Genomic DNA, 27,500 nt, shown 5'->3' on the forward strand with positions numbered 1-27,500 from the left:
TGGACGCAGGAAATGGCTTCTTTCCTTGGTCTGAACCCAATTTCAGGCCCAGCCATGCTCGTGAACACTGAGTCGGGTCATCCTGAATGTGGTCCAGTTTCATGTTCAGCAATTCTTGAGCAAGAAGTGTGATTTCATAAAATGTCTGGAAACAAACTGAATTATCATTTGAAGTGTGTGGCTCGCGCCGCAACGCTGCAGGAGGCTCCATCCCACCTGCGGCTCAGCGTGCGCCAGCCCCGCCGAGGCTGCTTGCCGTGGTGCCCTAAGAATTCACTTAGAGCCCTTGATTCACTCTTGCCCTTGATATTTTGCATGTATGGCTGCATCGTATATTCCTGACATCCTTATGTTTGGCGTCAATGGCCTCCTCAGATGCCTGCCCTATTGGAATGTTCAAAGCCTCGATTACACTTGAGCCATGCATCAGCATCTTGTGTACTGAGGCTGGCAAAGTTGGTCACACAGAGCTGTGCTGTGTCCTCAGCATACTTCCTGTAGGCTTCAGTGTCGATGTCATAACCAGAATTCAAAGCAAACAGAATAACTGACAATCGATGGATAAGTTGTTCGTCCACTTTTGTAATAGCTGAAGCTTTTGAAGGCTCACTAGAGAACCTTCTTGCACTATTTCCATTATTTGTGTTGCCACTACCTTGTGCAGACAAGTCCACATTAATTCCAAGTGTTTCTTTTAGTTCCCTCTGAATTCTTTTCTTTTCTTTACAGTATTTTTTGGCAGCTCTTCCTTTACACAGCATGTTTTTACCTGCACACGGCAGCCAATATGCAAAACACATTCCAGGGTATTCATTAGTCAATGCAAAGGAGATATACCAAATTCTAAATGTTCTGTTGATGTTACTTTTTCTTTTATTACAGTTAAATTATTCATTCCAAAGGGTTTTGTGACAGGTTGACATAAATAACAAGTGGAAGATGCAGTGGTGGCTAGTGCCTGGCATACTTTTCCATCGGCCATGGTCAGAATCAGTTTGTGGTATACAGTATTACCCCTTCCTTCACTTGGTATCAGGTTGTGTATTTCATTTTTAATGAATTCATGTTCAGATGGAATAAGATGTGGAGTTTCCTTGATGAATTGCAATGTAAGGGCCCGGCAATAAACAGATGAGCATGGGGCAGGGTTTTGCCAGACTGTCATCTTGCTTCTTTTCTCAAGTAACTTAAGGGGGCATAGGAAAGTTGCAAACATGTTAGTTTCACTCACATCACTATTTGTATTGTCATATTTCATGGCATAGAGAGAATGATTTCCATTGCCATCAAAACCATATTTACTGAGGAGTTCAAAAGAGAGTGGCATGGTATGTGCTGACTGTGATCTGATTAGGTCAACAACCATTTTCTGAGAAAGCAGTAGACTTGAGGCAGTTTTATCAAGCAAGTTTTGGAGAGGGACTTCTGCTTTAAAATCACTGATGTTAATGCCCGGGGGATAACAAGTCTTTGTAGCTTCTACCACACTTTTGTAGGATGGATAAAGTGTACAGTTTCTTTCCTTATGGATGATTCTTTAATAATTGTAAGTACTTTTGCTCATGTTTGTATTGAGCATTATGGAAAGTGCCTCGTGTGGAGTCAGAGGAATTTCAGTTTTGTTCACCAATTTCTTTATCATTTTTGTTTACCTAGTCGGGGTACTTAATGCTGCTCCTTACAAATCTTCGCAGCATGATTTCTCCCAGAATTCCTAAGTTTCATCTGAGCTGCAAAGACAAGCTCTTCTGCTGAATATTTCTTCTTACTTCTGTTTTTTCTTGGCTTTGTTCTTTCACTAGCGGTTTTGAAGTCTGCAGATGATCGACCTCTCTTTGAATGACCTGCTTCAATGGTGTTTGAGATCTCATGTTGTGTACTGTCCTCAATTTCCTGTAATTTTAATTCCTTTGAGAGCCAAACACTATTATTCTTTTGGAACCTGGCATTGATGTAATTTGCCTTTCTCCATCGTGTCTGGAAGTCATTTTTAAAGGTTGAAATTGCTGCAGGTGTCAGTGTCGGTGTGTGGTGATGCAATATCTCATGTTCTGATATTACATTAGAAATAACTTGTTCAAATGAGTGGCAGTCTCTACGTGATATATACTTGTCTAATGGAACACTTCTAGCAATCCCCGCCATCTGAAATTAAAGAAACAATACATCTATACTGTCTGTGTTTGTGGTAAAGTCATATTAAGCAAGTTACTGCTGAATATGCACGATTTCCTTTTAATTATTAGGGCTAACGATTTTATTCATTTTGTTATATTTGCGTGACGGCTTAACAGTTTCTTCTACTTTTTTTTTTTTTCACCAAAATTTGCATTATATATTATTACATGCACACTTGGATGTTCTCTATATATTCATAATATAAGTACAGAAATGGTAGGTCTAACCTTGAACTAATGAAGGCTTTATCAGGTTGTTTAAACACTGGGCGGTGTGTGTGGTGCTGTTATAGAAAACCTGAGAGAACTCGCGCGCCCCCCTCCCTCCCAGTCTCCTTCTCGCGCGAAATTCGAATGCTGTTGTAGATAAACTCTCTCTTATTAATGGTGGACGTATGTGGAGCCCTTTTCTTTACAGACATGTTTATTTATGTATATTCTTCCAAACTAATTGGGTATCGGCATCCGATGTGACCCGATCTTACCATACAGGCGTTTCACTAAAAGCCTATTATAAAACCTAATATTAAATACTTTTCCTTATATCTGTATTATCACATTAAAAAAAGAATAATAGCCATTTATTTACAGCGATTCCTGTTTGTTACATGTAAAAAAATAACAAAAATATAATGATTTTCTCTTTTCCTGAACATCATTATATGCTCTGTAAAATCATCATGGAATGGTTTATGCCGGAAATAACCACGGTATTCCGACATGCTACTTCATAACTTTCGCTGGACCAGTGTAAATTAGTAAACTGTAATCTCCTATTTTGGCCAGAAATTTATCATTTGGTCCCACTGTGCACCGGGACAGCGAGGTCACAACCCCTCGGGTTACATCCCGTACTTGCTGCTAGGTGTGTGTGTGTGTGTGTGTGTGTGTGTGTGTGTGTGTGTGTGTCTGTGTGTGTGTCTGTGAACGTGTTTGAACCTGTACTTGAGTGCTTCCCTCAAACGCTCTACTCGGAAATCTAATCACACAGGGAACAAATTTCATCGAGTGAGATGCAACACGCAGAGACTCGACGCATTACAGGGGAAACCCTAAAAAAAAATAACCGATAGAGGACGCAGCAGGTGCCCATAAACGTCACCCGATATACGAGACAGAGAGGAAGGGAGAAAAAGGGTGGAAAAAGTCAGCCATTGCCTTCACAAAGGAACCACGAGCAGCTGAGACGCGGAGGAGACAGAACAGTGGAAGCAGCAGAAGTCGAGGCTGGGGAATCAGGATGATCAGCTTATAGGAGGAACAGCCATGGGTAGAATATATGGAGGTTCCTTGGTAATCCTTCTGCGCCTCCTTCAGATCCATGGCCACGCACCAGGCAGTTTTATCGACGTGAAGGAAAATTGGAAGGATTTTTTCGATCAGTAATCTAAAAGCAGTTTGTTTATAAAGGTTGGTTAATAAAAGGAATTTTGATATGAGAGAGAGAGAGAGAGAGAGAGAGAGAGAGAGAGAGAGAGAGAGAGAGAGAGAGAGAGAGAGAGAGAGAGAGAGAGAATACATGTACCTGGAGCTGATACCAGAGCGTGTGCATGGGTGTATGAAATTACTCTGCATGACTATTTGATTTGATGTATGGGGCGCTGCGGGAACCAGCGGGCGCCTCACTCACCCTGAAGGGTACCCAACAACTACTCCATACCACTCCATAGGAAGAGAAGGGCTGATGGATACTAGGGATTCAAATGGCATCTTAAATACATTTCCATTAGCAGAGTTACGTGCCTCTTACGACCTGGATTTAGATTATGTAAGAGAATAATGTGTCTGTAATTCTCATAAAATCCAATGTTGGAAAGTACACATGAACGGCTAAAACCTGGAGATTGTATTAATACTCGTTTAATGCGTGAATGTGTTTGATAGTGTTCCGTGATCGCAGGAGAGAGAGAGAGAGAGAGAGAGAGAGAGAGAGAGAGAGAGAGAGAGAGAGAGAGAGAGAGAGAGAGAGAGAGAGAGAGATCCTTTAGTCTCGTATATTCATTACAGATTCAAGTTAGGTTACGTTGAGTTAAATCAAAGCGAGAGAGAGAGAGAGAACGAGTTTAGTTATTCGTTTACTAATGATTTTAGTTAGGTAATGTTAGGTTAGGTTAGGTTAGATTAGGTTAGAGAAATTGTGATTCATAAATCAGTTTACTGTTAGGTTAGGTTAGGTTAGAGAAATATACCCATAAAACATACACCAGTATGCTTGTTTGGAGTTTAGAAGCCACGAAGATTCCAAGTAATATCCCGGTTATTTAATGCAAGCGAGGCGCGTGTCAAAACTTGGGAGGATGGCTTGATGTGAGGAGAAGCAGTACCACCACCACCACCACTGCTTTCTCCCTCACCCTCTCTCCCTCTCCCCTTCTCCTTCCCTCTCCCTTTCCTTCACTAGTTTAAAGTATTCCAGAAAATTTTGCCGAGAGCCACTTTTTTCCGGTCAGGTTTCAGGCAATAAACTTTCTTATCGCGGCCAGGTGTGGGTGTAGAGGTTTGCTGCTCCACGTGTATTTCATCGGTCGCCCGCTGGAGATGTTGGCGTGAAGTTATTGGCGGGAGGCGTGCGTGGGTTGGTGCTCTTCGTTCGCTCTTCGCTCCCTGCCTGGTCTCCCATTGTGGAAATACCGGGAATAAAACCTATTTGCTGATGGGGCTTGAATTTGTTTATTTATTTATTTGGTTGTTTATTTTATGTATTTATCTATTTATTTATTTGTTTGCTTATTTATGTATGTGTGTATTTATGTATTTACTTATGTATTGATTTATTTGTGTATTTATTTATTCGGGTATGCATTTATTTATTTGTTTATTTGTTCATTTCGATATTTATTTATTCATTTACTTATTTATTTACTTATTGATCTATCTATGTATTTATTACGTGCTAAGGAGTTCAACTTATGACAAAAAAAATTACAAAGCCCCTTCAATAAGACCCTCCCTGAAACATATCTTATGCAGAATAAAAAAATAAAAAACTCTGCGCCTCTTTTTTTCTTTCTCTTTCTATTTTTGATGAATGTTGATGCGCCAAGCTCTGATGTCCGTGTTTGCATTTTTTACTTGTCTTTTTTGTTATTTGTGTTTACATTATGTGTTTTGTGGGGATTTGGTGTGACTGTTGTGCGTTTCCATGCCACAGGTCGTCACATGAATGGGTAGAAGTGTGTGTGTGTGTGTCTGTGTGTGTGTGTGTGTGTGTGTGTGTGTGTGTGTATGTGTGTGTGTGTGTGCACCAGCCATTTTTCCAGCTTTCCAGCGCATATTTATACTCAGTGAAAGCCTGGCAAAGCTCCCCAGTCGCCTCGAAAGTTTTGAAAATAAATTATGCTGAAATGGAAAGTTAGTCGGAAAGATAAGTCTTGGCGGCATGGCGATCCCCGGACTAGTGAAATGAGCACTCACCTGGCGCCCAACTCCTAGGTGCTCGTAATTGGCTCGACACCGGGAAAAAAGGATCATGCACCAGCTTTCCTTAATTGGCCCTGCGTGAAAAAAAAGGGATCCTGCCGAAGCTCTCCTAAACAAACATAAAAATCATTATTTTTATCCAATAATGAGCAATACTGCCTGCCTACCGCAGCTCCCCACGCCGCCATTGTCCTAAATACTGCCTTCCTCCCCCTTCTCGATCCCTTCCTGCCTTTTCCAGGCGGGAATTACCAGTAAAATTCCGGTGATGGTGATGCGTCCCGGCCGTGATGGGTATTTGCCTTAAACCGCATCAAAATCTTGCCCTCCAGGCACGGTGTTCCTTCCTGCCCGCGTCTTGTTTTACGCCCTTCCCCCCCTCCTTCGTAATGCATCGCCCTGGAGACGAGATGCTTACACCAGAGAGAGAGAGAGAGAGAGAGAGAGAGAGAGAGAGAGAGAGAGAGAGAGAGAGAGTGTATGGCTGCTGTTAGTTTGCTTGGGTCCTCATCTGCGTTCGCCATAACGCGGTGCTGGAAGTTCGTGCGCTTCCTTCACACCCCCTAACACCACCACCACCACCTCATGCCACCATGCCATAGTCTTCGCTCCGTAAGCGGTCTTGTAGCTCGTTTTCTGTTGCCTTCCTTCACACTCGGCTGATCCTATCTTAGGTATTTTTTTTTTTTTTTTTTTTTTTTTATGTAGGAAGGATACTGGCCAAGGGCAACAAAAATCTAATAAAAAAAATGCCCACTGAAATGCCAGTCCCTAAAAGGGTCAAAGCAGTGGTCAAAAATTGGTGGATAAGTGTCTTGAAACCTCCCTCTTGAAGGAATTCAAGTCATAGGAAGGTGGAAATACAGAAGCAGGCAAGGAGTTCCAGAGTTTACCAGAGAAAGGGATGAATGATTGAGAATACTGGTTAACTCTTGCGTTAGAGAGGTGGACAGAATAGGAGTGAGAGAAAGAAGAAAGTCTTGTGCAGCGAGGCCGCGGAAGGAGGGGAGGCATGCAGTTAGCAAGATCAGAAGAGCAGTTAGCATGAAAATAGCGGTAGAAGACAGCTAGAGATGCAACATTGCGGCGGTGAGAGAGAGGCTGAAGACAGTCAGTTAGAGGAGAGGAGTTGATGAGACGAAAAGCTTTTGATTCCACCCTGTCTAGAACAGCAGTATGAGTGGAACCCCCCCAGACATGTGAAGCATACTCCATACATGGACGGATAAGGCCCTTGTACAGAGTTAGCAGCTGCGGGGGTGAGAAAAACTGGCGGAGACGTCTCAGAACACCTAACTTCATGGAAGCTGTTTTAGCTAGAGATGAGATGTGAAGTTTCCAGTTCAGATTATAAGTAAAGGACAGACCGAGGATGTTCAGTGTAGAAGAGGGGGACAGTTGAGTGTCATTGAAGAAGAGGGGATAGTTGTCTGGAAGATTGTGTCGAGTTGATAGATGGAGGAATTGAGTTTTTGAGGCATTGAACAATACCAAGTTTGCTCTGCCCCAATCAGAAATTTTAGAAAGATCAGAAGTCAGGCGTTCTGTGGCTTCCCTGCGTGATATGTTTACCTCCTGAAGGGTTGGACGTCTATGAAAAGACGTGGAAAAGTGCAGGGTGGTATCATCAGCATAGGAGTGGATAGGACAAGAAGTTTGTTTTAGAAGATCATTAATGAATAATAAGAAGAGAGTGGGTGACAGGACAGAACCCTGAGGAACACCACTGTTAATAGATTTAGGAGAAGAACAGTGACCGTCTACCACAGCAGCAATAGAACGGTCAGAAAGGAAACTTGAGATGAAGTTACAGAGAGAAGGATAGAAACCGTAGGAGGGTAGTTTGGAAATCAAAGCTTTGTGCCAGACTCTATCAAAGGCTTTTGATATGTCCAAGGCAACAGCAAAAGTTTCACCAAAGTCTCTAAAAGAGGATGACCAAGACTCCGTAAGGAAAGCCAGAAGATCACCAGTCGAGCGGCCTTGACGGAACCCATACTGGCGATCAGATAGAAGGTTGTGAAGTGATAGATGTTTAAGAATCTTCCTGTTGAGGATAGATTCAAAAACTTTAGATAAGCAGGAAATTAAAGCAATAGGACGGTAGTTTGAGGGATTAGAGCGGTCACCCTTTTTAGGAACAGGTTGAATGTAGGCAAACTTCCAGCAAGAAGGAAAGGTAGATGTTGACAGACAGAGCTGAAAGAGTTTGACTAGGCAAGGTGCAAGCACGGAGGCACAGTTTCGGAGAACAATAGGAGGGACCCCATCAGGTCCATAAGCCTTCTGAGGGTTTAGGCCAGCGAGGGCATGGAAAACATCATTGCGAAGAATTTTAATACGTGGCATGAAGTAGTCAGAGGGTGGAGGAGAGGGAGGAACAAGCCCAGAATCGTCCAAGGTAGAGTTTTTAGCAAAGGTTTGAGCAAAGAGTTCAGCTTTAGAAATAGATGTGATAGCAGTGGTGCCATCTGGTTGAAGTAGAGGAGGGAAAGAAGAAGAAGCAAAGTTATTGGAGATATTTTTGGCTAGATGCCAGAAATCACGAGGGGAGTTAGATCTTGAAAGGTTTTGACATTTTCTGTTAATGAAGGAGTTTTTGGCTAGTTGGAGAACAGACTTGGCATGGTTCCGGGCAGAAATATAAAGTGCATGAGATTCTGGTGAAGGAAGGCTTAAGTACCTTTTGTGGGCCACCTCTCTATCATGTATAGCACGAGAACAAGCTGTGTTAAACCAAGGTTTAGAAGGTTTAGGACGAGAAAAAGAGTGAGGAATGTACGCCTCCATGCCAGACACTATCACCTCTGTTATGCGCTCAGCACACAAAGACGGGTCTCTGACACGGAAGCAGTAGTCATTCCAAGGAAAATCAGCAAAATACCGCCTCAGGTCCCCCCAACTAGCAGAGGCAAAACGCCAGAGGCACCTTCGCTTAGGGGGATCCTGAGGAGGGATTGGAGTGATAGGACAAGATAAAGATATGAGATTGTGATCGGAGGAGCCCAACGGAGAAGAAAGGGTGACAGCATAAGCAGAAGGATTAGAGGTCAGGAAAAGGTCAAGAATGTTGGGCGTATCTCCAAGACGGTCAGGAATACGAGTAGGGTGTTGCACCAATTGCTCTAGGTCATGGAGGATAGCAAAGTTGTAGGCTAGTTCACCAGGATGGTCAGTGAAGGGAGAGGAAAGCCAAAGCTGGTGGTGAACATTGAAGTCTCCAAGAATGGAGATCTCTGCAAAAGGGAAGAGGGTCAGAATGTGCTCCACTTTGGAAGTTAAGTAGTCAAAGAATTTCTTATAGTCAGAGGAGTTAGGAGAGAGGTATACAGCACAGATAAATTTAGTATGAGAATGACTCTGTAGTCGTAGCCAGATGGTGGAAAACTCGGAAGATTCAAGAGCGTGGGCACGAGAGCAGGTTAAGTCATTGCGCACATAAACGCAGCATCCAGCTTTGGATCGAAAATGAGGATAGAGAAAGTAGGAGGGAACAGAAAAGGGGCTACTGTCAGTTGCCTCAGACACCTGAGTTTCAGTGAGGAAAAGAAGATGAGGTTTAGAAGAGGAGAGGTGGTGTTCTACAGATTGAAAATTAGATCTTAGACCGCGAATGTTGCAGAAGTTAATGAAGAAAAAGTTGAGGGGGGTGTCAAGACACTTAGGGTCGTCGACGGAAAGGCAGTCCGACCTGGGGACATTTATGGTCCCCTCCCCAGATGGGGACTCCGAGGCTGGTGTAGGAGTCGCCATGATTTTAAAATTTTTGGAGTGAAGGGTGTGTGTGTTATTAGGTGCTTGTAGTTTTGTGTGGAGGAAGAGAGTTGTCTTTAGAGGGCAGGCTGTGACTACCCCCTTGTGTTGTGAGACACAAAGGGAAACGTTCAGTGAGGTCACAGCTGGGTTTAATGATAAGTTCACAGCACCCCCTGAACAGTGCTTTAGACCTCACTGGGAGTAATTATCGTTTCGGCAGGTGTCTACTGCCTCCTCCTATGATATGATATGGTTTAGGATGCTTCTCTGTTTCTGGAAGTGTGTGTATATATATATATATATATATATATATATATATATATATATATATATATATATATATATATATATATATATATATATATATATATATATAAAGCATCCTTGATACCGTGCAGGGTTAGTCAGGTGGGTGAATGGGCAACAAATCCTGCCACAGACTCGTCTTATGGGAATCTATTTCAGTATAGGGTTTTCGAATTTCGGAAATGATGGCACAAGAATATGGTGAAGGGATAAAGTGCCTAGTGTATACTGTGTGTGTGTGTGTGTGTGTGTGTGTGTGTGGACGAGGCAGCAGGTGCAGGCTCCCCGCTAGGAGTGGGCGCCAATCCTCGTGCCGCCGCTCGCCGCGCCACCCTCAAGCCGTATTACCGCGACTCTCATCCCGAGCCGCCGTGGCCTCAAAAAATCGGTGAAGTGTTGACTGCAATGGCAACACAATGGCGCCACAATACTAGCTCGCCGCTGGGATAAGACAGCACACACCTGCGCCGCCACACACAATACATCCTCAGTCTTGTTATTCAATTGTAGGCGTGTTATGGTGAACGAGTGTGTGTGTGTGTGTGTGTGTGTGTGTGTGTGTCAGGCAGTGGTGGCCGCCCGACATCATGACCAGCAGGGTTTAATGAAAGTGTATGGCAATATTTCGTGCATGTGTGTAATTGTAAACAAATATTTTGGGCGTCATCGTGTTTAATATGGACGAGGATGTTAGGGACTGATTGGACGACTGCAATCATGAGTGTTGTGCTTCATCTGTGTTTCGTTAACATTATTGTTGTCTGTGAATATGCATGCATGTGAAGCGTTGAAATGCTTGATTTGTAATGAACATGAAAATTAATTAAATCTTACTTCAATTCATTAAATAAGGAAGAACTGAAGAGTTTAGGAAATATTGGTTTATGATTTTTATTCCATGTCAGTTTTTTATTAACTTTTAATTAGTAATCGAAGCTAATATATTGCTTAATGATTAACTGTTCATGTTATTGACTTTGATCTATTCATCTTCATTGTTAAAAAAAAATTTACCGTTAAATCATTGAGTGTGCTTGGCGTCACCTTCATTAGGTCATGCACACAACTGCACTTCAATATTTTCAATCCAAGAGTCATTACACACTGGTCTCTCTCGCAACGTGACATTTTCTTTCAGCTAAACACCTGCAGTGCCTGGAATTCCCACTGCTAAATATAGGGCCAAAGAGATAGAGAGAGAGAGAGAGAGAGAGAGAGAGAGAGAGAGAGAGAGAGAGAGAGAGAGAGAGAGAGAGAGAGAATCTATACATTAATATTTACATTCATGAGAAAATACCCCCTCTACACACACACACACACACACACACACACACAAGAGCAAACACTCACCCAATGCACGTAGTTGATGGAGAAGCGGTCGTCACTGGAGTGTGTGTACAGACTCACCGTCAGGAGCTGGTAGTCCCTCTTCCTGATCCAAGACACCTGCAGAGCACACAAACGGTCATGGTCTTAGCACGTGTGTGTGTGTGTGTGTGTGTGTGTCTAGACGAGTGTTATTGTTCGCTTAACGGGCTTGGATTGATGGCGTGCAGTACATCCACATCACTGTTGCCTAAGCTATTGTTGTGTATCGTAAGCACATTGTTAAGGCCATTAGAAGGTGCTCCAACGCCTTGCAGTTTAAGTTTCTATCCAAGGACTTTACTATTGACCCACTGTGACCTAGTTGTCTTAGATGTATGTATGTAATATGTTGTGGTTTGAAACTGCATATATTTCTGCATAAATATATGCTAAACAATCACTACGAATTCTCCACTGATAATTGATAGTTCCCTCATAAAAATAAAATAAAATAAAAATAGAAATATAACTAAAAGATAAATACAAAATAGGTAATTATATATATATCCTAAGCCAGTACTCCCTCAGGAAGTGCAATAAACTCACAGAAAAGTTGCTCGAGTCACCATGTTTTTTGCCTTGTATTCACAAGTGTTAAAGCAGCCCGTGTTTTTGGAGGCCGAGGCTGATGAGACAAGGACTCCTGCACTAATGCCACTCAGAGGATGGATGCGGTGGGCAGCCTCGCCTCCACTCGCCGCCTGCGCCATCACGAGTGACATAACTTGTTTACCTCACCAGTCATCGTATTGGAGGCCATGACATTCCTGGTTTCTCAGTGCTTGCCTCAGAGCAGCGTATTCTTAAAAAAATCTGGTGAATATTTAGTGTTTTACTTTTAATAGGTTCTAGGAGAAGTTAGAGTTTTTAAGGGTGTGTAGTTTTTAAGGGTGTAGATTCATCTCAGAAGGGAAAAGACCCACGAGAACAAGACGAATATATGCGTGGCTTTTGAAAATAGTCTTAATAACAAACTCAGACACAAGAAAATTCTATAAATCATCGCTGTATCCCTTAAAAATACTCTTAATTAAAGAACAAAAGCGTTTAAGAATACGGGCGAGAGATCAACACAACCTCAGTCACATCAAGGTACCGACGCTTCCCCACAGGAACTTCAGATCTTAAGGTAACTTGCTGACACACTCCGTCATTTACCAGGCCGCCAGTCGCACTTGAGGTCTTGCAGTGAAGAATGACGGACGCTCCCACTTGTGCTGTCACGATGCTTTTATTTTGAGTCACGAATCTGTCGCCGTCTGCCTTCGCGCGCCTGTCCCCCGAGCTCCAGCTATTCGTGTTGGTCCATTGCGCTGCGGGAGAAAGAAGGTGTTCCCCCCGTCAGGTTACGTTAAGTGTTTCTAAGTCTTGAGGTCACCGTCCTGGGAAGTGTACAACGTGTTGATAACCACTGAAATAGAGTAATGTGTGTGTGTGTGTGTGTGTGTGTGTGTGTGTGTGTGTGTGTGTGTGTGTGTGTATGCGCGCGCGCGTGCATGCGTGTGTTGTATTCCTTCGCCTTTGTACTCCACCACTCTCTCTCTCTCTCTCTCTCTCTCTCTCTCTCTCTCTCTCTCTCTCTTGTCTGTTTGTCTAGTCTTATCTTCTGCGTCATGATGCGTTTCTTTTGTTTGCTCAGCTCACACACACACACACACACACACACACACACACACACACACACACACACACACACATTCTCATAATAACAGAGAAGCAAATTAATGTTCATCTCATCTTCAAGAAACACAATAACAATAACACATTCAGTGACGAAATTCAGAAACACAATCTGACGGATTAGAATTAGGCAGCAATCCCCGATAAATAGTAAAAAAATAAATAAATAAAAAAATCCGCCGCGGCCATGAACATAGATAAACAGGCTTAATTCGTAACAATAGATTAGTGGATTCGCTTTGGAAACCGAATCAACCCGATGAAGCTCCACTCAGCGTGTCTCGCCCTCCTGTTCGGATCCCGGAGTGAGCAGTGACCGGTGGCATAGTGTGTGGGTGTCTGCGGGCGCCTTTGATTAACGACCGCCACTAAATAATGGAACTACACACGAAAGGGATTGAAACGCTTCGTCCACCCAGAGCACCAACCCTTTAGAGCGAACGGATGATCATGGAACACAGAAAAAAAACGTAACAAAAAGAGAAGCTGTTTATGCTGATGTTACTCTAAGTAGCAGTGAGTGGCGCAGTGTTAGGGCAAAGGGCGTGTTTTGCCTTCTAAGTCTGTTATGATACACACAAATCTCTCTCTCTCTCTCTCTCTCTCTCTCTCTCTCTCTCTCTCTCTCTCTCAAGTTTTCACCCAGAGTGAAGGTAAACTCAGGTATGCAAGCACGTCGCCTTGCCAGGGAGCCTTCGATTACCCGGTGCATCCGTGCCAGGCTGGAGTGTGGAGTGGGTGGAGAAGGTGGAGAGGCAGGCATTGTGAGGCTGAGAGAGGGCTGGAGGAGTACAGGCAGGGTGAGTGAAGGAGGATGAATTAAGTGAGTGAGAGGAAGATGAGGGGAAAGAACGCAGACAGGAATAAATTTTAAATTTCCTCCTCTCCTATCCTCTCCTTTTTCCATGTATATATTTTACCCTGTCTCACTTTTTCTCAGTGTTCCTTCCGTTTTGTTTCCTGCAGTCCTGTGCACCTGTTTACCTTCGTGCCGCTACTTCCTATTCGCAGAATTTCACCCAAAGAAAAGAGGAAATTGAAAGGAAGAAGAATATCCAGACAGAGTCAGCTGACAAAGCACTCTCATTACAATAACAAAGAGGAAGGAGGAGGTGGAGGTGATGGCGGACAGGAATGGAGAGAAGAAGAAGGAAGAGGAGGAGGAGGAGGAAGAAGAGGAGACTGAAGGAAGAGGAGGATTAAAGGTAGAAGGGAGGAAAGGAAGAGGAGGAGGAGGAGGACCACGTGTGCTGAAAGGAAGAGAAGGCTTACGATGACCACACGAGGAGGAGAAACAGGAGAGAGGAAAGCAAGATGAAGGTAAAGTCTTTGTGAATACGTCTAATCACACACACACCGGAAGCCTCACGCCCTTTCCGCTGCTCTCCTCATAACGACGGAGGCACGACTGGTCGCCTCGTTTGCCGAAGTGCATGTGGTAATCGCTCCCGCGAACACCCGAGCAAGACTGCAATGCATATGTGGCGCGCCGCGAGACGATCGGAACCCCCCCACCTCCTCTCCTGTAGTAGGCGCTGAAGGTACCGCTGCTGCAAGAATGGGGAGGGTATTTCTCCTGGTGTTTCTCCGGGTGTGTTTCCATATTGATCGGCTGTAAATGTGCGGTGCGGCGCGGCGGATTTGTCAGCTGGGTAATTATGGAGGCTGTAATGACTTCACAGGAGGTGTTGAGTGAGGAGCGCCGCCTCATTACCAACACTTTCTTCATTATCCTCCTCCTCTCCGCCATGATAGTGATGAGGGTGATGGTTGTGATGGTGGTGGTGGTGGGGATGGTGATAACTGCATTCTGCTCAATGTGTTTCACTCAATTGCACGTCTTGACTTTTTCTATTATTTATCTCTTTTTTTTCAGTTGTTAATGCATAGGTGTACTTTTTTTTTCATAGGAAAGAGCATATATACGTAGGTTTATGCATCTCTCTCTCTCTCTCTCTCTCTCTCTCTCTCTCTCTCTCTCTCTCTCTCTCTCTCTCTCTCTCTCTCTCTCATGCAGGCTGGGGGAGGGGATGAGGAGGAGCAGGAGGGAGCAGGTCACATGAGGAAAACATAAATCGGCCGCCTGGGATGGGAGTAATAGTTCAGTTTCCCCTCGTGATGGGGCCGCTGACTCACGTGGCAGGCGACTGTGGCTGACGGGAGGAAGGCAACAGAGAAACGCACTGACAGGGACCCGCGTTAAGAGAGACTTTGAACGTTGACCGGAACTGTTCCATGCTGGAAGCTTCAAGACACTCCTCATGAGTTTGGATAATGTTTTTTTGGCTGCACTTTTTAGGGGCTGGCATCTTTAACGGAGAACCGCCAGAACTGAGATCCGAGCTAAGAGACAACTCCGTTAACGCAGACCTATATTTACAAAGACCACACCAACAGAAAACGATATTAGCAGGGAACCATATTAACAGAGGACTATATTAACAATGATCCATCAATAGAGAGCAGCACTAACATGGAGCCTAATTAAAGAAAAATCCATCAATAGAAATCAACACTGAGCCAAGTGAACAGAGAACTGCGTGAACAGAAAAAAAAATGCTTTGCGGGACGTGACCGAACAAGGAACAACATTAAGAAAACACTACAATTTAACCTAAGCGAACAGAAAAACTTATTGGGGAATGTTATCGGACAAAGAACAACATTGAAAGAACACCGCAATCGAACCTGATTTAACCGAACATACTTTTAAAACGGAAATGCATCGCTTAGTAGAACACGATGAGTGACCGAGGCTCGTCAACGGAGACCGGGACAATAGTGAACCGCGGTGACAAAGAACCGTATTGAGCGTTTCGTTGACGCGGCACAGTTGTAAAGGAAAAATGACGTGAAATACAGTCGAGTTATCGGGAATCACAGTAGCGGAGGAGCGTGTCAGATTTGTAATGCATGAGTGCCACGCCGCGTCAGCAACAATGGCGTGTTGACTGTGGTTGCTGTGGTTGTTGTCAGCTCACAGCAGTCACCCCGCGAAACCGTCCAGCAAAGGAACGTGAATAACCAACAACAGCAACAAACAACAACAACAACAACAGTAATAATAATAATGTTAGCCCTGCTTTCTTTGTGTAATAAAAAGCATACCAGAACAAATTAATAAGTAGGAACACTACAAAAATGGCCCGCTATCTCTAAAGCTGCTAAAAGAAGAAAGAAATGGATATAAGCCACAGGAAAAGTAAACCTGCATTCTTTTTTGTAATACGTGGCAGAGCAAAATAATCACACCGATGAAAAGAGGGAGAGCTACTATTCCTAAAGCTGCTAAGTAAAGAAAAAGCCGCAAATATAAGCTAAAGAAAGTTCTAACCTGCGTTGTCTTATAATATGGAGCATTGCAAATTCAAGGAAAAAGAACAACAAAGATCCTTCTTACACTTTCTAAAAATGCAACACTGATATCAACTAGAAATGATATGAATCTTTTTTTTTTTTTTTTTTGTGATAAAAAGCACAGTAAAATAAAATAAAATAAAAAAAGAAGGAAAAGCAAGAATAATTCATGAGTGCGGAAGACAAATACAAGTATTAACTTGAAAGTAATGGAACTCCCTTTCTTTATTTAGTGAAGTGTGAAATAAATAGGAAATGATTCCTAAACCAGCAAGCAAAAGAAAATAAAACACACAAAGAAGTGATAAGTGTGGAGAACAAAGAAAGAGGAGGGAAAAAAAAACCGAACATGAAAATACGTGTGGCCGTAATACAGATTATAAAAAGAATAAAAAAAAAATAAGCACAGAAAGAATATATAATCTTACACACCGTAAAAAAGATATAACAAAGCGAAAGGTACAGAAAAAAAGAAGGAAGACACTGGTACAACATAATATGAAGAACAAATTGATAAACATTATAATGCAGAGGACTACAAACAAAAGAGGAGCAAGAAAAAACAAGGAGGGAAACATCGGCACAGACAATATAAAGAATGAATGGGTAAACACACACACACACACACACACACACACACACAACAGGGAAAACAAAAACCAACAAAAAAAGGATAAATACAGCAACACATCAGCTTTAAGAAGCCGAAAGAATGTAGTGGCCATAAAATTAGGAAGATTGCAGGCATCAGACAATCTTGACAACACCTAATGATAGAACGCTGCCGGAGTGTAATGATGGTGAGTGTTGTGCTTAAGAGAAGCTAATGCACCATTGATTACACGTCGCTGTTCTTGAAGAGAGAGATTAAATCGTATTAAGAGAGAGAGAGAGAGAGAGAGAGAGAGAGAGAGAGAGAGAGAGAGAGAGAGAGAGAGAGAGAGAGAGGGTGGGAGAGAGGGAGAGAGAATATCTGTATATAGCAGAAGGAACAACATAGGGAAGGAAAGAATAAAGGGGAGGGATAGAGAGAAAATGAGGTGGATGTGGAGGGCAATAAAGGAAGAGGAAAGGGTGCGGCAGAAGGGAGAGGAAGGGGGAGAGACAGACAAGTAATTAGCTTCCACTTGGGCTGGCGAAGTAAAGCATGCCCTCCGCTATTTCTCTCATTTCCTCTTTCCTTTGCCTTCATTTTCCTCTTTTCTTTCCTTTCCTCTACATTTGTCTTTACTTTCCATCCAGTTGCCCTTCATCTCTCCTCTCCTTCACTTCCTCTCTCTCTCTCTCTCTCTCTCTCTCTCTCTCTCTCTCTCTCTCTCTCTCTCTCTCTCTCTTCTTTCTTTCTTATCTTCAACACCTTCCCTTTTTTTTCGGTTTTTTATCGCTCTTCGTTTCCTATTCTTTCTTTTTTTATGATCTCTCCTTTTCGTTCTTTTTTTTTTTTGTCGTTTATCTTACATTCCTTTATTTCTGTTCATTCTGTTCCCCTCATTCGTTCAGGTTTCTCAGTTTCTCGTTCTTTCTCATTACTTTATTTTCTATTTTCCCGTCTCGAACCACTTCCTCGTTTCCTATCTTTTTATTTTCCTTTCTCTATCTTATTTTCTCCTCCTCTTCCTATCTTCCATTCTATGCCTTTCAATATCCTTATTTCTTCTTTCTTCACTTCTTCTTCTTCAATAAATGGATTATTTATATTATAATGAGTACGTTTTTGTAAATTAATTACATATCTCGCTTATTTAGTTGCGTTTTTTTTTTTTTTTTAACGATAATGTTTGGATTAATGGAGTGTGGTGGAAGTGTAGATAACGGGGCGCCAGTGCTCACTCAGTGTGTGTGCCTTGATTTTTTCCTCTTCTTCTTTTTTTTTTCCTCCTCCTCCTCCTCCTCCTCCTCCTCCTCATGATCATTATTTTCATCTTTCTGCTTGTCATCACCCTCCTTTGAATCATTCTTGTCTTCCTTGTCCTCCCACGCTTCGTCTTTGTTCTCGTCATCGTTCTTCTCCTCCACGTCATCTGCGTATGATATCATATTTCTGTTGCTGTATAATAGATGGTCCAGTCACCACAAATATCCCTGTAGGAAACGACAAATCTACTTCTATTTATTTTCCATATGTGGTGGTCTTTTTCCTCCTCTTCCTCTTCTTTCACTTTCACCAATAATCTCAAAAGAGCCAACAAATCAGCAGCTCTTTGTTCCTCCTTTGTGTTTCATTATGCCCCTTCTGGAGAAACAAGGGAAAACAAAGGGCCAAGACTCCACCAACACCAACTCCGCAAAAAAAAAAAAAAAAAAAAAACGACCAGACACACAAGCAAGAGTTTCCACCACACACCCACGTCTTATTTCCCCCCAGAACAACGCGATGGACACCCTACTTGTCTCTCGCATCTTTCCCCTCCATCACCACCTCGTTCCCTCCCCGTCCCCAGCTCCCCAACACTCCTACGCCCCTGCTTCCCCGAGTATCACTTTCTTATGCTTTCTTCCTGCTCCTCTCCTTTCCTGCATAACGTCCTTCCCTGTGCCGATGCCTTGACCTCTCCTGGATCGATAGGGCGCGAGGGGAATGTGCGTATTGTATAATAGGTCGAGGGGAAGGTAGGAATGATTTGCTCCCTTACGCTATAACTAGGGCGGGAGCAAGTATGGTTAGTCTCCACCTGATCACTGCCGCTTGATGTGGTGGTCGTGGTGATGGATGGCGGCGAGGTGTTGGGCAAGGCAGGAAGCAAGGAAGGAAGGGATGACGAGAAGACGAAGAAGGAAGAGGTGCATGAGGGTATGAGAGAGAGAGAAGAGGAAGAGGAGGGAAAGGAGGTCCAAGATGACGAGACGGAGGTCGAAGAAGACGAGAAAGGAAGCCAAAAGAGAGAGAGAGAGAGAGAGAGAGAGAGAGAGAGAGAGAGAGAGAGAGAGAGAGAGACAGAGAGAGAGCACAAACTTACATAACCTGAAACCAAGACAAAGTGAAGACTACACACTAAAGTGATAAAAGTGACGAGAAAAAAAAAATGAGAAAGGAAGAGTGAGATGAATGGCGCCTACTTATCACAGAGGACCACTGAGTACACCATTCACAGCGCGCCCTTCAGGTTACTTCCCTCTAGCGAGTAATAAATAATGAGGCGCAACAACAAATATTCCTCCCCTCAGCGAGACCAACACAACGACACACAAACACACACCAAACCAGTGGCAGGAGTTATCAACCTTCCACCTACTGCTCCACACACCACCCACTTCGCTCCTCTCCACCCGCTCCACCTACGCCCTCCAAAACAAGAGGGGAGAAATAAGAGACAATTTTTCATTCCGTGAGTTGGAGACAGATGTGAATTTACGAGGAAACGGAATTACCTCCCCAGATTTTTTCTCCCCCTCCCTCTCTCCCCCTTAACGTGATTGCGATGTAAAAAAAAAAAAAAAAAATTCTGAAGACAACGTAAAGCTGTCACAGAAGCGGCGAGGGGAAGGTAAGGGGAGAAACCAGCTTGTGAGGGGGAGTGAGGGAGTGAGGGAGATATTTGAGCTGTTAGGTTAGGGTGAAAATAGAAAGCAGAGGGTAAGGGAGAGGCTGAAGGTGAGGAGGAAGATAAGAAGACGTAGGAGAAAGAGGAGGAGGAGGAGGAGGAGGAGGAGGAAGAAGAGGAGGAGAATGAGAATGAATATGAGGTATTTATTATGATTTAGATAACGTGATGATAAAAAATGCCTGAGAAAAGTCATTGCAAATTCTTCCATCGAGAAATAATGAATTGCTCCAGAAAGGGTTTGCTCTTAATGATTCAAAGTAAAGAAGGACTTAATGAAATCTATGTTGGTTGATGTGATATTATTATTAAGGTAGCCAGATATATTGCCTCGTCCTTTGTAATATATTTGACCAGAACTGAGAGAGAGAGAGAGAGAGAGAGAGAGAGAGAGAGAGAGAGAGAGAGAGAGAGAGAGAGAGAGAGAGAGAGAGAGAGAGAGAGAGAGAGAGAGAGAGAGAGAGAGAGAGAGAGAGAGAGAGAAAACTAGAATGAGTGAAAAGAATGAAAAAATGTGAAAGAAAATAGGAAAAAATTAAAAGTAAACAAGAAAGAGGAAGGAAAAAGAGAGAAGAGAGAGAGGGAATGAGAGTGAGAGAGAGGTGAACAGCGAAAGAAAGGAAATGGAAGAGAAAGAATAAAAGAATAAGAGGGAGGAAAAGAGAAAGAAGATTGATAAAGAGACAAGATGGAAGAAAAGGGAGAAAAGAGAGAGAAGGAGGAAGAGAAATGAAAGAGGGAGAAAAATTAAGGAAATGTGACTGAAAATTGAATCGGAATAAAGGAAAAGAGAGAGAGAAGAGTGAAAGAGAGAGAAGAATGAAAGAAGAGTAAGAGGAAGGGAGAGGAATGGAGGGAAGGAGTGAGGAAGGGTGACCTTAAGTGTTTATTGAGCTGAGTCAGGGAGGTCAGGGAGGCTAGGAGGATCAGGCAAAGGGAGAGGTCAGGGGGAGGTCATGGGGAGGTCAATAAAACCATCAGGACGATAAGTAGTAAGTCTCCCCCCACTCCCCTCCTTGCCACGTGCCTTCCTGACCCCCCTGTGACACTTGCCATTGACCCTTTCACTCCCTCACCTCTCCCTCACACCCTCCCACACCATAATCGTCTCCCTGTAACGTGTTGATACCTTCCCTAATGGCCTGATACTTATTGACTCTTTATTTTATCTGATATTCACTGTTACTGACTGTCCGATACTTTGATCTTCCCTTCCCAGTCCTTAACACTTTTTTTTTTTTTTCCTGACACTCGTAACTGATCCTTTTCGTTCTGCTGCCTTTTATGTTGCTCTGAAAAGCTCCTCATGTTCCCTGATGCAAGAATATTGATGCACACTGATACTTTGAGCTTTCCATATCTCTCTTTAATATTCTCGTTTTTTTTTTTTTTTTCTGACACTAATACCTGATACATTTCATTCACTTCCCTTGTATCATGCTGTTCTTTCGGGTTTCTTGCCTGAAGAACAACATATGTATTACTAATATACAAATTATTATTTTTTTTTTTTTAAGTATATCTATTAAATGTTATCTCTAGTTTGCGTTTTAAATAATTTGTGTTTGATAAGATTCAATTGTGGTTTCTTTTTCCTTTCTTTCAGTATTTGCTAAGTTGAGAATGAGTGTTTTTTTTTTTATCTGTGCACCAAATTACTACTACTTTTTTTTCAATTTCGGCTTATTTTTTTCTTTCTTTCCAGTATTTGCTAAGTTGAGAATGAGTGTTTTTCATCTCTGCACCAAATTACTATTACTTTTTTTTTCAATTTCGTCTTATTTTTTCCTTTCCCTTTCAGTATTTTCTAAGTTGAAAATGAGTGTTTTTATCTGTGCACCAAATTACTATAATCCTACTTTTTTTTTTTTTCAATTTCGGCTTATTTTTCCTTCCCTTTCAGTATTTGCGAAGTTGAGAATGAGTGTTTTTATCTGAGCACCAAATGACTACTACTTTTGTAGGCTGCCTCCTCCTCCAACGTGCTCGGGTCTTCTGCGCCTCCCTCAGTCACACCCAATACAGGCATGTCCTCTTTCACTGCATCCATGAAACTTCTCTTGGGTTTTTCCTCTCTTTCTTCCTGCCGTGTATTGTCAGATATATGAGTTATATCTAAATTACTTTATTTGACCATCAGAGTTGCATCGTTGTCTGTCACAAATTTTCAGTTCTCAGTCACATTGTTTTTTCTAAGTCCACTTCTAATATTATCACTACAAGCATGGAATTCGGATTTTTTTTTTTTTTTTTTTTTTAGCTTTCCTGTTTCGCGTCTCTCAATGTTTTCGCCTTATTTTTTTTTTTTTTTTTCACACAGTTCACGAAGTGACTCCAGGCACTTTTCTTCTACATCCACCTCTGAACATTTCACTGGAGTCACGAAATTGGAAACCCTACTATTTTTTATCCCGTTTCTTCCTTATGGGTGCCAAGTAAAGATTTCACACAGAGCGTAGTGGGGTTTTAATTCAAGCAATAATCGTAACAATGCACATTTAAACACTATACTAGAAAGAAACTGGAAAATATATTGTTTTAATCCGTGTTCCTCCTTCAGCACAGTGATTTTCATTAACGGTCTCCTGTCACAGTGGAAATGTTAATACGAGTAATAGTAACAACAGGTTCTTTAATTGATGCCTTTCCTCCCTTGTCGGTGTTAGTAAATATTCTATGCAGGTGATTTTTGTGAGCTGTTACACATTCCAGCGACAGTTTTAATACGACCAATAACAACAACAGTCACTTAATCCTCTCCCTTACTGGTAACACTCCCTTCCCTCTCCCTTCCCACCACCCATATCTCAGCAAGTGGCATCCCTCCCTCCCTCTCCCTTCTCTCCCTATCTTATTTTCTCTCCTCCGTCCCTCCCTGTAGCGCGTTTTCCCCCTCCCCCTCTCTCCCTCCCTCCCTGATGACGTCACTGCTCGCCTACCTTCTCCCTAACGACGTCGCTTCCGGGAGGGAGAGAAAGTGAGGGAAGAAAGGGAGAGGAAGAAGGGAAGGACTGCAGCTACGAGGGAGGGAAGGAGGGAGAAAAGGAATAAGAAAGGGAAAGGAAGAAGGAAAGGAAAAAGAGGATAAGTGGAGAAAAGAAGGAAAGGGAGAATTTTAGAGTAAGGGAGTGTGAGAGTGGAAGAGTGAAGAAGATAGGATGGTGAGGGAAGTGAGGGTGATGATTGTGATGGTGGTGAAGGTGAAGATAGAGAAGGAAGAGGAATAGGGAAGGAGTTGGGAAGGAAGAAGTGAAAAAAAAAATGGACAAGGAGAAAAGGAGAAGCAAGAGAAAAAGGATAAAGATAAAGAGCTCTTTAACACCACACCGCTCTTTAACACGCCCCGCGGGGCGGGGCGTGTTAAAGAGCGGTGTGGTCACTCGTGTTATAATGAAGCTTTGTTAACTGTTAGTGATCTGTGTGTGTGTGTGTGTGTGTGTGTGTGTGTGTGTGTGTGTGTGTGTGTGTGTGTGTGTGTGTGTGTGTAATAATAATAATAATAATAATAATAATAATAATAATAATAATAATAATAATAATAATAATAATAATAATAATAAACGGTTTATTATTTAGGCAGTTAACAAAGTGAAAATGTACAGAGGGGGTGGGGAAATACTTAACATTAATCCTAAAGGTAAGTCTAATCTAGAAGAGACTATTGATTGATGGCTCGCACCATGGTGGGAATCGCACTGAGTCTGTACCGGTCCGTGCGCGGCGCCTTTAGGGGCGTTATCTTGTTGTGGTGTCTGGTGGCACGGGTCGGGGGAGGCGCGTCAGGCGGCAGCATGTTTCTGAGACGTGGGTGATGCAGTAGTAGTTCCCTCCCAAACTTCTCCAGAGCCTCTCGGTGCCTGGTGGATATTCTGGACAGGCTCAGGGTGGTCAGGGCTTCTTCATAGGTGGTGTATGCAGGGCCAAGGATGACCCTGCACGCCCTTTTCTGCACACTCTCTAGCTGTAGCTGTTGAGTGTGTGTGAGGGAGGAGGACCACGCTGGGGAGGCGTACATGAGTTTGGGGAGGATGAAGATAAGGTACACCCCCCTTAACTCATCTGTCGGCGTCCCCAGCGACCTGAGTCTGCGCAGCATGTACAGCCTGTAGGTAGCTGATCTCACGGTGCTGGCGACATGCTGCTTCCAGGTCAGCTGGTCGTCCACCGTGACTCCGAGAAGCTTGGCATATCGGACCACCTGGAGGGGGTGAGGGCCCACTGTGAGCCGGGGAGGGGACACTGGTACAGAGGAGGTACAGAAATGCATCACCACAGTTTTGCTGTGGTTGATGGTCATCCTGCTCTCCTCCGTCCACGTCTGCAGTCGCTCCAGAATTGCTTGCAGTGGCGAGTAGTCCGGGTTCTTGGTGGATTCTGGGACGCCCACGGTACAGTCGTCCACATACTTCCAGCGATGGGGGGGTGTCAGTGAGGGCGTCGTTAATGAGGAGGAGGAAGCATAGAGGACCCATCTTGGTCCCCTGGGAGACCCCACATGTCAGCTGTTGGTAATTAGAGACAGAGCCCTGATAGCGAACGGCCTGACGCCTCCCTGTGAGGAAGTGTGTGTGTGTGTGTGTGTGTGTGTGTGTGTGTGTGTGTGTGTGTGTGTGTGTGTGTGTGTGTCGAGATATCAAGCGTGCACACTCACTCACTCACTCAGACACTCACACACACACACACACACACACACACACACACACACACACACACACACACAAAACACACACACACACACACAAAACTCACACACACACACACACACACACACACACACACACACACACACACACACACAAAACTCACACACACTCACACACACACACACACACACACACACACACACACACACACACACCCATCCTTTCGCAACCACACTAATCTTAATTACACCAATGCTTTCCTCGTGTAGTTTTGCTTATCAGTAAACAAGGTGTCTATCAATATCATCAGTGCCATCATAACATGTAATTTTCAAAGAGATTACCAACACCCCCAAAAACTGGGTGAATTATTCTTTCTTTTCTCTTTTTTTTTTTTTAGCTTGTCCTTTTTATTTTTGAGGGAGTGTTTATTATTTTTATTTATTTTTTTTCATTTTCTTGTTTTTGCGTCTTTCGTCTGTTCCCTTCACGTGTATTAAAAAAAAAAAAAAAACAGGAAGAGGAGGACGAGGTGGAGGAGGAGGAAAGGGAAACTGACGAGGAAGAGGGCGAGAAAAAAATACAAGAGTGGAGGAAATTTTGAACGTGAAAACAGAAAACTACAACAACAACAACAACAACAACAACAACAACAACAACGAGACGAAGATGATGATGATGATAATGATGATGATGATGATGACAATAAAAAGTATAGAAAGCGGTGGAGGAAAAAGAACGAGGACGAACAGGAACAACAAAAATAAGAAGAAAAGAAGAAAAAAGCAAAGAAAGAAACTAAAAAAAAAATAGGAGGAGGTTCAGGAAGAGGAGGAGGAGGAGGAGGAGGAGGAGGAGGAGGAGGAGGCGGTGGCGGCTATCTGTGTTACCAGATCAGGCTGACATGACCCGCGGGAGCAACAATCTGCTACACAATGTGAGGACCGCTGGACCGTGACTCTCCCTCCCTCTCACTCCTCTCCCTCTCCCTCTCCCTCTCTCTTCAGGCCTACGTGGGAGATACTGGTGATAATGTATTCAATGAGTGGTATGAAATCAGCGCTCTCTCTCTCTCTCTCTCTCTCTCTCTCTCTCTCTCTCTCTCGTCTCTCCTCTCTCTCTCTCTCTCTCACTGGATGGCAACCCTAATGCACATGATGGGAAAAAATTATGATAAACACCAATAATTTACTGTCTCTCTCTCTCTCTCTCTCTCTCTCTCTCTCTCTCTCTCTCTCTCCTCTCTCTCTCTCTCTCTCTCCTCTCTCTCTCTCTAATGCATTAAGGGGTTCTCGTGAAATATACGTATATGTTATGTTTTCAAGAGTGCTTTTTTTCAGGATTGTAGAGAGAGAAACAATGGCTTAAATTTTGATCAAGTTAAATTTACGCTTTCACTTGTCTCCAGTGAGGCGTCTGTTTAAAGAGGGATCTGATAGGTCTTTCATTGCCACAGAGAATACATGAAGGGTGACGTAAGCAAAATTCTCAAGGTCAGTAGTCATGATAGGATAAGAAGATTAAGAGGAGATTGATGAGATCTTTCTGTGGTAGTGGCGATGTATCAACGGTAAACAAACGAAATTCTCAAGACCAGTAGTCAGGATAGGACAAAAAAAAATTAAGAAGAGATTGATGAGATCTTTCTGTGGTACTGGTGACGTAAATAAAGGTAACAAACGAAATTCTCAAGGTCAGTAATCAAGATGGGATAAGAAATAACGGGTTCAAGCTTGTAATAGTTAGAGATGAGAGAATGCTACTGATCATCTACGTGGCCTTTGAAAACAGTCCTGCTGAGAGGCCAAGGGCGCTTCAACATGCAGGCTGCGTGCAACACTCCATCCAAATTATGCTGATATTCTCCAGTACTGTTATTATTATTATTGCAGTTTTTTTTCTTTTTTATTACCTCTTGTGATGTGTTTGAAGTGTGTGTGTGTGTGTGTGTGTGTGTGTGTGTGTGTGTGTGTGTGTGTGTGTGTGTTGTGTGTGTGTGTGTGTGTGTGTGTGTGTTATTCATCACTATCCACTACCTTAAAACCGTTGATATTCATTCTGTTCCTTTTTTTAATGACAAAGTTTCTTCATCATCATAGTTCTTCATTATTTTCGCAATTTAGTTAAAAATATTTGTTTTCTTACTTATATGTCATATGTATCCTACTAAAAGCAAATATATAACTGTTTACGCATCTACTCGTATATGAACACGTTTTGAGGGCGTAAGGGAAGCTGCAAGAAGCCTTCAGGCCTACACGTGGCAGGCCCTCAGTAAAACACTCTCTAGCAGTCTCCACCTCTCATCCCTATTCATTAATTTACTTTGTCTTCTTTTGAGGCTCTCTTTCAACTGGACTCTAATGGCCTGACTACCGAGCTTCACCTAGTCACCCACCACGCTGCCTGAGAAAAGTTTATTCACGTATGTTTGTTTATTAATATAGTTATTCATCAGTCTGTTTACTCGAATCACTTACGTTTCATTATTTTTAACCTTGCCTTCTTTTTGTATTTAGCTATTTATTCACTAATTGGCTAATCAATCTATCAAGCTTCCATGTTACCTACCTCCTTGTATTAACGCATTTATTCATTTGATTCCCTATTCATTTCTCCATCCAGACTTCTTACCCAGTTATTCTATTTCACTTACTGACTCCTTATCTATTGATCTATTCACCGATTTACTTCATTCACCTTCTCGTATCTGCATCTGTGTCTTTCATTCACTTGTTGACTCCTCTATCTATCTTTCCACCAGTTTATCCCATTCACTTACTCGTATTTATATTTATCAGTCTCTCTCCCACCGCCCCCGCCTCCCGCGCCCTCCCACCCTCGACCACATCGCACACACCATACACTTACCGATTTCCAACTCTGTCTATTACTTTCTCAGGCTGTCTGTCTCATAATCTACCTACCATGTCATTGTACCTCCCTCATTCCTCTCTCTCTCTCTCTCTCTCTCTCTCTCTCTCCTCTCTCTCTCTCTCTCTCTCTCTCTCTCTCTCTCTCTCTCTCTCTCCTCTCATCTCTCTTCCTACCCACCCATGACTCTCTCTCTCCCTTCGCTTCTCCTTCCCACCAGTAATTCTCTCCCCTCCACCATAACTCTCTCTCTTCCTCTCCCTCGCTCCCTTCACAGTCTCCCCTCTCCCTCCTCTCCCTAGGTCAGATACATCACAATAATTGCCCTTGCCTCACAATTTCTCCTTTTAAAAAACATTTTACAAAATAATAAAAGG

General features: G+C 43.0%; 1 long non-coding RNA gene across 2 annotated transcripts in view; it reads right to left on the reverse strand.

Moving 5' to 3' along the window:
- LOC135097083 (uncharacterized) overlaps positions 1 to 27,500 on the reverse strand; it is a 43,223-nt gene that overhangs the window by 6,945 nt on the left and 8,778 nt on the right. Inside the window, exons 2-4 of one of the 2 annotated variants that reach the window (XR_010265369.1) lie at positions 12,186 to 12,340; positions 11,574 to 11,840; positions 11,010 to 11,105 (exon numbers count right to left, since the gene is read on the reverse strand). This is a non-coding gene — a long non-coding RNA (uncharacterized LOC135097083). The remainder of the gene's footprint in view (positions 1 to 11,009; positions 11,106 to 11,573; positions 11,841 to 12,185; positions 12,341 to 27,500) is intronic. The other variant, XR_010265368.1, reaches the window with a different exon arrangement.

This window comes from Scylla paramamosain, unplaced genomic scaffold (genome assembly GCF_035594125.1).
Source record: "Scylla paramamosain isolate STU-SP2022 unplaced genomic scaffold, ASM3559412v1 Contig11, whole genome shotgun sequence".
NCBI lineage: Eukaryota > Metazoa > Arthropoda > Malacostraca > Decapoda > Portunidae > Scylla > Scylla paramamosain.